Source organism: Pongo pygmaeus, chromosome 15 (assembly GCF_028885625.2).
Source record: "Pongo pygmaeus isolate AG05252 chromosome 15, NHGRI_mPonPyg2-v2.0_pri, whole genome shotgun sequence".
NCBI classification, from domain to species: Eukaryota; Metazoa; Chordata; class Mammalia; order Primates; family Hominidae; genus Pongo; species Pongo pygmaeus.
In genome coordinates, this window is record NC_072388.2 from 68072224 (window position 1) to 68084670 (window position 12447).

At 42.6% G+C, this 12447-nt stretch overlaps 1 protein-coding gene across 4 annotated transcripts in view; it reads left to right on the top strand.

Moving 5' to 3' along the window:
- The window catches only part of EXD2 (exonuclease 3'-5' domain containing 2), a 91047-nt gene that overhangs the window by 17904 nt on the left and 60696 nt on the right, over positions 1–12447 (top strand). Inside the window, exon 1 of one of the 4 annotated variants that reach the window (XM_063651731.1) lies at positions 4334–4407. The exons of the other annotated variants lie outside the window; for them this stretch is intronic. The gene's annotated coding sequence lies outside the window, so the exon portion shown is untranslated. Of the gene's footprint in view, positions 1–4333; positions 4408–12447 lie in introns of those variants that run through there. 4 annotated transcript variants of the gene reach the window in all.

The following is a 12447-nucleotide window of genomic DNA, read 5'->3' on the forward strand; positions in this document are numbered from 1 at the left end:
CAAAGCTGAACTTCTTTTAGATTTAAAAAATATAAATAGAAATCTAACATTGCCTTCCAGTGCCCTAATGGATCATCATGCATACCCTGGACATGCCCATCCCACTCTGCTGTGGGACCCTTGTGTTAGAAAATGGGGTCACTGGACTATTTGTACTTCATTATGGAGGAACATGAAGCCTACATGAGGTCAGTAAATTGAAGTCAGAGAGGCCTGGGTTAGAACTTCCTAAAATGGCTCCATCATTCATCAGCTGAGTAGTCTTATACAAATTGTATAATCACTGTGCTTCTGTTTTTACATTTGTAGAGTAGAATAATATTGTAAAGTAGAGATAATGACACCTCATGGAACTGAGCAAGGATTACATAAAGTAATTTTGTTAATAGGACCATAATAACTTTTCTAAACCCTCAGAAATTGAGCATACTACCGAAGCTCTAGCCCTTAGCCTTGAGCTCCCCATCTGCTTCACAAGGATCATGGAAGCCATGAGTTGAGGACTCCAACCAGGTCTCTCTGAGGCAGGGGGCGGGACTCAATTCCAGAGATAGGGCTTAGACACTGGACCAGATTGAGGGCTAGCTGAAATGGGGCCAGGGTGAAAGCAGTTTTCAATCAGACACATCCACCAGTATGCCATGTCAATTTACTGTTGCCATGGCAACACCCTGACATTACCACTCCTTTCCATGACAATGACCCAATGACACAAAAATTACTACCCCTCCCTTAGAAATTTCTGCATAAACCACCCCTTAATCTGCATGCAATTAAAAGTAGGTATAGGCGGGGCGCCATAATCCCAGCACTTTGGGAGGCTGAGGTGGCAGATCACCTGACGTCAGGAGTTTAAGACCAGCCTGGCCAACATGGCAAAACCTCGTCTTTACTAAAAATACAAAAATTAGCCAGGCGTGGTGGCGGGTGCCTCCCAGCTACTCGGGAGGCTGAGGCGGGAGAATCACTTGAATCTGGGAGATGGAGATTGCAGTGAGCCGAGCTTGCACCACTGCACTCCAGCCTGAGTGACAGAGTGAGACTCTCTCTCTCCCCCCGCCAAAAAAAAGTGGGTATAAATATGACTGCAAAACTGTCCTGGGCTGCTCCTCTGCCTGTGGGGGTAGGCTTGCTTGGAAGGAGCAGTCACAGAGCTGTAACACTGCCTCTGCAATAAAGCTACTTTCCTCTATCTCTGGCATGCCCTTGAATTCTTTCCTGAGCAAAGCCAAGAACCTTTGCAGGCTAAGATTCACTATGGAGCTCGCCTGCCCTGTGTCATCTCCACTGCAAAACTCCTTATCCAAGTACCATCTTATCCAAGAACCATCTCATGTTATTTTCTCATTTTATCTTTAACTCCTTCCATCAGTTATCCCCACTTTCTACTATACATTAATCCACTCCAGTGCTACTAACCTTTCTCCTTAAGTTGTTAAGTTTATCAAGTGTCTCCCAACATTGAAAAAAAATTTTTTAACTTAGGTAATAAGTTAAAATTCATATTTACCCCTTCTCCCAATCCCACTTACCCTCTGAGAGGAAACCATGATTAACAGTTTAGCATTTATATATTGTATTAGTCCATTTTTACACTGCTATAAAGAGACACCCAAGACTGGGTAATTTATAAAGAATTTAATTGACTCATAGTTCCACATGGCTGGGGAGGCCTCAGGAAACTTACAGTCATGGCAGAAGGGGAAGCAGGCACGTCTTAAATGGAGGCAGGTGAGACAGAGTGTGTGAAAGAGGAACTGTCAAACACTTATAAAACCATCAGATCTCGTGAGAACTCACTATCATGAGAACAGCATGAAGGAAACCACCCCCATGATCCAATCACCTCCCACAAGTTCCCTCCCTCAACACGTGGGGATTCTGGGGATTATAATCCGAGATGAAATTTGGGTGCAGACACAGAGCCAAACCATCTATATCTACTTCATTGTTTTAAATTCCTGCATAGCATAGTGTCCCATAGTCAATAAATATCTCTTGAGCACACTGTTTTATGCCCTGATGATATGGCCTTGAACAAAGATGGATAATATTCCCTGCCCTTAAGAAGCTTATATTCTAAAGGCAGTGGGATACAGAAAGCAACTAAGGTAAACAAGTAAAAGTATATAATTTTTTTTTGAGACAGGGTCTTTCTCTGTTGCCCAGGCTGGAGTGCAGTGGTGTAATCTCAGCTCACTGCAACCTCTACTTCCTGGGTTCAAGTGGTTCTCCTGCTTCAGCTTACTGAGTAGCTGAGATTACAGGTGTGTCCCACCATGCCAGGCTAATTTTGTATTTTTAGTAGAGACAGGGTTTCCCCATGTTGGCCAGGCTGGTCTCAAACTCCTGACCTCAATTGATCCACCCGGTTTGGCCTCCCAAAGTGCTGGGATTTCAGGCATGAGCCACCGCGCCTGGCATATAATATGTTTTTCCTCAGTCTCCCCAGTAGCTGGGACTACAGGCCTGCACCACCACACCCACCTACTTTTTGTATTTTTAGTGGAGTTGAGGTTTCACCATGTTGGCCAGCCTAGTCTGGAACTCCTGGGCTCAAGCAATCTGCATGCCTCAGCCTCCCAAAGTGCACCACTGTGCCTGGCCTATAATATGTTAGATGGTGATAAGTACTATGGAATTTAAATAGGGTGGTTATGGAATATGTCACTGAGAAAAGTGACATTTGAATAAAGATTTAAGGGAGGTGAGGGCGAAGCACTCATGGATATCTAGGGAAGAGTTTTCCAAGCAGAGGAAACATTGAGTGCAAATGTCCTGAGGCAGGAGAATGCTTGCCATTGAGTCACAGTTGCAGTATCCATATATAGGCAATGCTAATACTTCTCAAATTCAGTCAAGGTCCTACCTGAATATATTGAAACCTAAAGACAAATTGTCAAGTCAATCATCACCAGCAATCACTACTATAAAACTATAAGGGAAATCAGAAGAGAGATTACCTTTTTTGTACACACATAAAAAGTTGGAAGAACATATGCATAGATGTTAGCGTGCTCATTTCTTTAAGCGTTCATGATGTCATAGTTGACATTTATAACTGTTGTTTACCACTATTCATTATTTTTTTTTTTTCTTTTTTGAGATGGTTTCATTCCTGTCACTCAGACTGGAGTGCAATGGTGCGACCTTGGCATTTCCTTGGCAACCTTCACCTCTAGGACCCAAGCGGTTCTCCTGCTTCAGCCTCCTGAGTAGCCCATGCCCAGCTAATCTGTGTGTGTGTGTGTGTGATATATATATATTTTGTAGAGACAGGGTTTCACCATATTGCCTAGGCTGGTCTCCAACTCCTGAGCTCAAGTGATTCGTCCGCCTTGGCCTCCCAGAGTGCTAGGATTATAGGCGTGAGCCACCATGTTTGTTCTGCACTTATTATTTTCTTTATCTTCCACAAGAACCTCTTTTTCTGGTCTAGGTTCTTTACCTGGTTGGGGAACCAAACCTTCATTCCTGAAGGATCTAAATTTTCTTCAGCATTCTGCCTTTTTCTGGTTGCCTTAATTTTCCATTAATCTTTCCTGTTAAACATGGAAGTGCTCAGAGGCTTCCCAGAGAATCTCTTAGATTCAAGAGACACTCTTGGGTGCATGTCCTCATTGTGTAACAGAGACTCAATTCCCTTTCGGTAATTAGGATCAATCACTTCAGCCAGCTGAGCAATATCTTCTTGGCTATTGGTTTAGTGGCTCCTCAGAGCCCAAAATGGCCAGGTGGTATCTCAACTTCTCATTCAATGGAGCTAGTGGTGTGTTTCATGATAGAAGCATTTCTCTGTGGAAACAAAGTTCATCAAACCTGCAGAACTCAAAGTTGCAGAGGTGGGAAGTAAAAATCCCACAAGTTGGTTATTAGGTGTAAGAATGAGAAGTCACTTACATGTCCAACCATTTATTCCTGGACCCATGCATTCTGGCTGTGGGAGAAACAGCATGATATACGGGAATATATATGGAATTTTGTAAGACAGAACTTCAGTCTTTCAGGATGCTATCTCTCAACAGGTGCTGGTGCTGAAACCAAGCCATCAGTAGGCTAATCCATCATTCCACCCGGCTAGATGCTTCTGGGTAATGAGGCATGTGGAAAGATCATTTTTTCCTTTACATCATTGAATGTAGTTGCAAGATCTGCTTTTAAATCTTGACAATTGCAGCATTTATGTCATATCAGTGTCAGTCTCTGTTGATTATCTTTTCTCTTGAGAAGATGTGCTACATAGTTTTGTTTCTTCATATGTCAAATAATTTTGTTTATTTCTGAGACAGGGTCTCCCTCTGTCACCCAGGCTAGAGTGCAGTCGTGCAATCATGGCTCACTGCAGCCTCAAACCACTGGGCTCAAGTGATCATCCCACCTCAGCCTCCTGAGTAGCTGGGATTACAGGTGTGTGCCGCCATGCTTGGTTAATTTTTTAAAATTATTTTTAGAGACGAGGTCACCCTATGTTACCCAGGCTGGTCTCAAACTCCTGGGCTCAAGCCATCCTCCTGCCTCAGCCTCCCAAAGCAGTAGGATTACAGGTGTAAGTCACCACACCCAGCCATTTGTCAAATAATTGAATTGTTTTCTGAACATTGCAAATGTTAAGTTGTGAACACTAGATACTATTACATTCCTTAAAGAGTTGAAACCAGTTGCAGTGGCACACGCCTGTAGTTCAAGCTACTTGGGAGGCTGAGACAGGATGATTGCTTCAGCCCAGGAGTGTAGTGTAGTGCACTATTATCACACTTGTGAATAACCACTGTATTCTAGCTTGGGCAACATAGGGAGACCCTGTCTCTAAAAAAAATAAAAAATAAAAAAAGTGTTGATTTGTTGTTATATGTTTGTTTTAGCATGCTATTAATTTGGTTGGACTCATATTGCAAACTCTGACTCTGGGCTGCAGAGTGAATCTCAGCTCACTTATTTTATCTTTGGTTGGGTTACTTGCAGTGTACCCAAAGCATGTATGGCTCAGGGGTTCTCCAGATCTCCAGAAAGTTGAATAACTTTTTCTTCTTTTTCTTTTTTTTTTTTTTTGAGACAGTCTCACTCTGTTGCCCAGCCTGGACTGCAGTGGCGCAATCTTGGCTGACTGCAACCTCTGCCTCTCAGGTTCAAGCAATTCTCCTGTCTCAGCTTCCCAAGTAGCTGGGATTACAGGCATGTGCCACCACACCTGGCTAATTTTGTCTTTTTTTAGTAGAGATGGGGTTTCACCATGTTGGCCGGGCTGGTCTCAAACTCCTGACCTCAGGTGATCTACCCGCTTTGGCCTCCCAAAGTGCTGGGATTACAGGTGTAATCCACCACACCTGGCCTGTTAGGTGTTTTTGTTTGTTTGTTTTTTAGCATGCCATTAATTTAGATGGACTCAAATTGCAAACTCTGACTCTGGGCTACACAGTAAATCTCAGTTCAGTTCTTTTATCTTTGGTTGGGTTACTTGAGGTGTACCATAAATATGTGTGTCTCAGGGGTTCTCCAGAAAGTTGAACAGTATTAAAATGCAAATAATATGGCTCTCCTTCTCTGGGTCTCTCCTTTCTTGAATTCCTTCTCACTGTCCAGCAGCTAGTTTTCCCCAATTCTTGCCTCTGTTTTTTCTGGCCAGAAATACTGTAGATTTTTTTAAAAGCAGTGTTTTAGCACCACAGGTAGCATTGACTGAAGCCTGCCCTCAAGCTAAAGATGGTAAAAGATGGAAAATTCACCCCATGCTATTGCTTTCTTTTAGATGTTAACTCCCTGTCAGAATCTATCTACTTTGGCTCATTCTCCGGTGCATTCAGAGAGTTATTTTCTGGTGTGTTTTGTCCAGTTTGTATTTGGTCCAGCAGGGGCTTAGTAGGACATACCATAAGTGAACTCCAGTAACATTTTCTCAAGCTGTCCATTTAACTACGGACACCAGGATCAATCAACACTGCCAAAGAGTCTCATATATTAGAACTTTCTGAATGCCACTTCATTCCTTTTGCTCATTATGATGCCCACATTGTATTTTTAATTTTTTATATGAAATTTTTATTTGAAAATAGTTTTAGGTTTACAGAAGACTTGCAATGAGAGTATAGAAAGCTTCCATATACCCCCACACCCAATTTCCTCTATTTTTTTTTTTTTTGAGATGGAGTCCACTCTGTTGCCCAGGCTGGAGTGCAATGGTGTGATCTCGGCTCACTGCAACCTCTGCCTTCTGGGTTCAAGCAATTCTCCCGCCTCAGTCTCCCAAGTAGCTGGGATTACAGGCACCCGCCACCATTCCCAGCTAATTTTTGATTTTTGGAAGGATGGGGTTTCACCATGTTGGCCAGGCTGGTCCTGACCCCAGGTGATCTGCCCACCTCAGGCTCCCAAAGTGCTGGGATTACAGGCATGAGCCACTGTACCCGGCTTCCTCTATTATTAATATCTTATCTTAGTATGGTACATTTGTCACAATTAATGAACCACTATTGATACATTATTATTACCTAAAGTTCATACTTTACTCAGATTACTTTATCTCTTACATAATGTCCTTTTCCTGTTCCAGGATCTAATCAAGGATGTCACATTACATTTAGTCATCATGTCTCCTTAGGTTCTTCCTGGCTGTAACCGGTTCCCAGACTTTCCTTGCTTTTGATAACTTTGATGGTTTTGAAGAGTGCTGGTCAAGTATTTGGTAGCATGTCACTCAACTGGATTTTTTTTTTTTTTTTTTTTGAGGCAGGGTCTCGCTCTGTCGCCCAGGTTGGAGGGCAGTGGCACGATCTTGGCTCACTGTAACCTCCTCCTCCTCTTCCCAAGCTCAAGTGATCCTGCTGCCTGAGCTTCCCAAGTAGCTGGGACTACAGGCACACACCACCATGCCCAGCTAATTGTTTTTAAAATTTTTTTATAGAGAGGAGGTCTCACTCTGTTGCTCAGGCTGGACTTGAACTCCTGGCTTCAAGTGATCCACCCACCTTTGCTTCCCAAAGTGCTGGGATTACAGGTGTGAGCCATATCTGACCTCAATTGAGTTTTGATTGATATTTATTTGATTGTTAGACTGAGGTTATGTGTTTTTGGGAGGAAAGCCATAGAGGTGAAATGCCATGCTCATGAAATCATATCAACTACACATACTGCCAGCATGACTTATCGCCTTGATAAGTAGTGTTTGTCAGGTTTCTACACTGTAAAGCCACTCTTTATCCCCTTCTTTTCATATTATACTCTGAAAGGGAGTCTATACATTGTCTCTTGACCCACATTGTCTTTTTCCTCTGTTACCCCAGGATCCCATCACTGCCATCAAAATCAGGGAACCCATCTCAACTATAACGTCTTCCTTTATCATATCTACCTACAGAAAACAGCGACCATAGCGTTTACAAGGACATTGGTGCCCATCCGCTAATGTATTTCTCAGTGCTTTAGTGAAGAGCATGTCCTCTGGGATCTCTTAGGTGATATAGTGAGAGGGTGGCCATTCATATATTATAGATTCACTCCAACATTTCTATCTCCTTAAACTTTGGGATTGCTTCTTCTAAATTATGCCACTAAGTTCTGGCATCTCAACACTATTGAAAGTAGCCTACTGCTGAAATAAAGTTTCAGGCAACCAACCAAGTAACTATTAGAGAGGTTTCCAGCTGCACAAGCTACACATTAAAACCAGAATTTGTGGTAAAAGCACCCATGCTAACAATTCAACCAAATCCAGTGTTACATTCTGTCTTCTTGGTCTGTTTCCTTCTTGGAAAGGAAGAATCCTCCCTTTCACATGTTCTTCACATTTCTGCAGATAAAAATTAGCAAAATATTGAAAGAATAAGTTATTTCTTCCCAGCCACACTGTGGAACATGCCGGGATCTAACCCTAGCTATAAATGTGGAGCTGTGGTTCTCAACTGGGGATGATTTGTTTCCCACAGTACATTTGGCAATGTCTGGAGACAATTTTGGTTGTCACAACTTGGAGGGGAAGGTGCTGCTGGATCTAGTGGGTAGAGGTCAGGAATGTTGCTAAATATCCTACAACACATGGGACATCTCCCACAAAGAATTATCCAGTCCAACATGTTGAGAAATCCTGATCTACAGTTAACAATGGGTGGTTGGAGTTAAAGTAGAGGAAAGTAGGCCGGGCGCCATGGCTCACACCTGTAATCCCAGCATTTTGGGAGGCCGAGGTGGGTGAATCACCTGAGGTCAGTAGATTGAGACAAGGCTGGCCAACATGGCGAAACCCCGTCTCTACTAAAAATACAAAAATTAGCTGGGCTTGGTGGTACACACCTGTAATCCCAGCTACTCAGGAGGCTGAGGCAGGAGAATCGCTTGAACCTGGAAGGCAGAGGTTGCAGTGAGCCGAGATCACGCCACTGCACTCCAGCGTGGGTGACAGAGTGAGACTCCTTCTCAAAAGAAAGAAAGAAAGAAAAAGAAACTAGAGGAAAGTAGACATCCTTCAAATGATTAAATTTTTTTTTCTTTTTTCTTTAGAGATGGGGTCTCGCTATATTGCCCAGGCTGGTCTTGAACTGCTGGTCTCGAACTCCTGGCCTCAAGGTGTCCTCCCACCTTGGCCTCTCATAATGTTGGGATTACAGGTGTGAGCCACCATGCCTGACAGAAATAACGTTATTCTAGTGCCTTTAAGGGAAGAAGGACTGCTTCTACTGGCCTTGTAGAAGTTTAGAGAGATTGGACATCGTAGAACTTCGACTTTCTTTGAGTCAACCCAATACTCCCATTCCCAGTTTCAGTGTTATGCCCTTCCCAGTCAGTGCCCTATCTTTCACTAGAGATATCTGGCAAGGATGTGAGATCAAATTATATTGTAACTCTGAAAATTGCACAATTAAATTTTATGTTTGATTTTTAGAAAGATAAGTCTGGAGGTACAGGAAATAAGGAATTCTTTTAGGGCTGCTGTAGAATTTTTGTACTCTGTGACTTGAACTGAATTTTGTTTGTTTGTTCGTTTGTTTTGCTTCTTTGCGACAGGGTCTCACTCTGTCTGTCGACCAGGCAGGAGTGCAGTGGTGCAGTCATGGCTCACAGCAGTCTTGATCTCCTGGGCTCAAGCGATCCTCCCACCTCAGCCTCCTAAGTAATGGAGACTACCAAAGAGTCTGGTACAAACCGGCCACCATGTGCAGTTAATTTTGTATTTCACTATGTTGCCCAGGCTGATCTCAAACTCGTAGGTGCAAGCAATCCTTCTACCTTGGCCTCCTAAAGTGTTGGGATTACAGGAGCGAGACACTGAGCCTGGCCTGAACTGAATGCTTAATAACCTGTACTTTTAATTTATAATAAGTTCCTCGGTGCATTCAAATAAAGCCATGAATAACCTAGAGTTGTTGTAGATATCACTGTCAAAGTCAAATGTGGCTCCTAATTACTTGCTTTAGTAGGCACTTTGACACAGTTGATTACAGATGATAAGTTGATTATTTGTGATGCCACTACATTCCATTTCCCATTGACAAGTGGCTCAACATTGCATTTGAGTTTAAGGATATGACCAAATAAACTCCTATAATAAATCCTATATCTGAAAGTCTGTTCCCTGGAACAACTCCTGGAAAACCATTTGCTGTATTAGTCAGGATTCAATGAAGAAATGGAAGCCATAGGAGTTATTTTTTTTCAATATAAAATGTATTAATTTTCACTGTGGTAAAATTCACATAATAAAATTTATCATCTTAACCATTTTCAAGTGTTCAGTTCAAGTAGTATGAAATATATTCATAGTGCTGTGCAACCATCACCACCATCCATCTCCAGAACTTTTCATTTTGTAAAACTGCAACTCTGTACCCATTAAACAGTAACTTCGGCCGGGAGTGGTGTCTCACACCTGTAATCCTAGCACTTTGGGAGACTGAGGTGGGCGGATCACAAGGTCAGGAGTTCGAGACCAGCCTGGCCAATATGGTGAAACTCCATCTCTACTAAAAATACAAAAATTACCCGGGCGTGGTGGCAGGCACCTATAATCAGTCCCAGCTACTTGGGACGCTGAGGCAGGAGAATCACTTGAACCTGGGAGGCAGAGGTTGTAGTGAGCCGAGATCGTACCACTGCACTCCAGCCTGGGGGACAGAGCAAGACTCCTTCTCAAAAGAAAAGAAAAAAAAACCCTATAACTCCTCATTTCCCCTCCCCCAAGTCCCTGGCAACCACCATCCTACTTTCTGTCTCTATGATTTTTGACTGTCCTAACTTATATAAGTAGAATCATATAGTATTTGTCTTTTGGTAGCTGGCTTATTTCACTTAGCATAATGTCCTCAATGTTCATCCATGTGTCAGGATTTCTTCCGTTTTAAGGCTGAATAATATTCCACTGTAGGTATATACCACACTTTGCTTATCTGTTCATCTGTCAGTGTACACTCGGGTTGTTTCCACATTTCAGCTATTTTGAATAATGCTGCTATGAACACAGGCATGACAAAAACAAACATCTCTTCTTTGAGACCCTGCTTCTGACTCTGAATATATACCCGGAAGTGGAATGCTGGAAGGAACTGCCATATCATAGCAGTTATCTTTTTTTCTTTTTTTTTAAGATGGGGTCTTGCACCGTTGCCCAGGTTAGAGTGCAGTGGCATGATTACGGTTCACTGCAACCTCTGCCTCCCAGGCTCAAGTGATCCTCCCACCTCAGCTTCTCAAGTAGCTGTGACCACAGGTGCACAACACCACACCTGGCTAATTTTTTGTTTTTTTGGTAGAGGCAGGGTTTTGCTGTGTTACCTAGGCTAGCCTCGAACTCCTGGGCTCAAGCAATCCACCCGCCTTGGCCTCCCAAAGTACTGGGATTCCAGGTGTGAGCCACCCCTTCCCCCTGGCCAATCTTAACTGAGAAAATTAATATAAAGAATTATTAGAGATATCACAGGTACTGGAGAATTAAAAAGGAAAAATGGAACAAAGAAGTAGTGACTGTAAGAAGTAGACAGGGGAAATAAAAGGTCAAGATTGAGATTACTGGGACCAAACACTTGAAGGAGGAGCCCAGCTAATTTTTGTATTTAGAGTAGAGACCGTGTTTCACCATGTTAGCCAGGCTGGTCTCGAACTCACAACCTCTGGTGATCCACCTGCCTTGGCCTCCCAAAGTGCTGGGATTACAGGCATGAGCCACTGTGCCCAGCCCAGAACAATTTCTTTATAACCAGCACAGTTAGGCAATCATTGTTCAGATTACATACAACGACATGAGGGAGAAGCAAGAGTCAGGACATTTCACAGGTCTCTAGCTTTAGTAACAAAATGAAAAGTGGAGAGGGGGTAAAATGTATGTGGAGTAGGGAAGAGCTAGTTTGTAGGGGTTGTAAATATACCAACCCCAACAGAGTTGATATATTTAGAGAGCCTGGACTCTAATATAGCACAATTCAAAATGTGGCCTCTTTACTGGCCAGTCTGCAATTAAAAAAATTGTAGTAAAATACACATGAAGTAAAATTGTCCATTTTAACTTTTTTTGAGACAAGGTCTCCCTCTGTCACCCAGGCTGCAGTGCAGTGGCACGATCATAGTTCACTGTAGCCTCCTGGGTTCAATCAATACTCCCACCTCAGCCTCCTGAGTAGCTGGGACCACAGGCAGATGCCATCACTCCTGGCTAATTTTTTAAATTTTTTGTAGAGATGGGATGTCCCTATCTTGCCCAGGCTGGTGTTAAACTCCTGGGCTCAAGTGATCATCCCTCCTCAGCCTCCAAAAGTGCTGGGATTACAGGCAGGAACCACCATGCCCAGCCCCTTTTAACTATTTTTAAGCATATAGTTCAGTGGCATTAAGTACATTCACATTTGTTGTGCAACCATCACCACTGTCTCCAGATTTTTTCATCATCCTAAACTGAAACTCTGTACCCTTTAAACACGAACTCCACCCTCCAGGCCCTGGTAATCACTATTCTACTTTTAGTCTCTAGGAATTTGTCTATTCTAGGTACTCCATATTAGTAGAATCATACAATATTTGTCCTTTTGTTCCTAGCTTATTTCACTTAGCATAATATCTTCAAGGTTTATCCATGTTGTAGCATGAGTCAGAGTTGCATTCCTTTTTGAGGCTGAGTAATATTTCATTGTGCATTTATTCCACATTTTATGCAATTTGTTACCAGTCCTCAACAAGATAAAAGCTTGTCGCAGAATGTAAAGCAACTGTGTCACTAAACACCAGGTTTAGTTCCCTTAGCATTTTTGTAGGAAGATTTTCTTTTTCTCAATGAAGGAAGCAGAATGCTGAGTTACATTCTGGAGTGAGGTCCTTATCTCACTTTATCCTAGTACTCTGAATAGCACTGGTATAGTAAGTATTTAGAGATACAGCTTTGGACTGGAGATTTGAGAGTCATCATCCTACAAAAGAAAAAAATTCCAAACCTGGACTAGGATGCAATCTTTTTGCATGATGTAATTGAAAGCT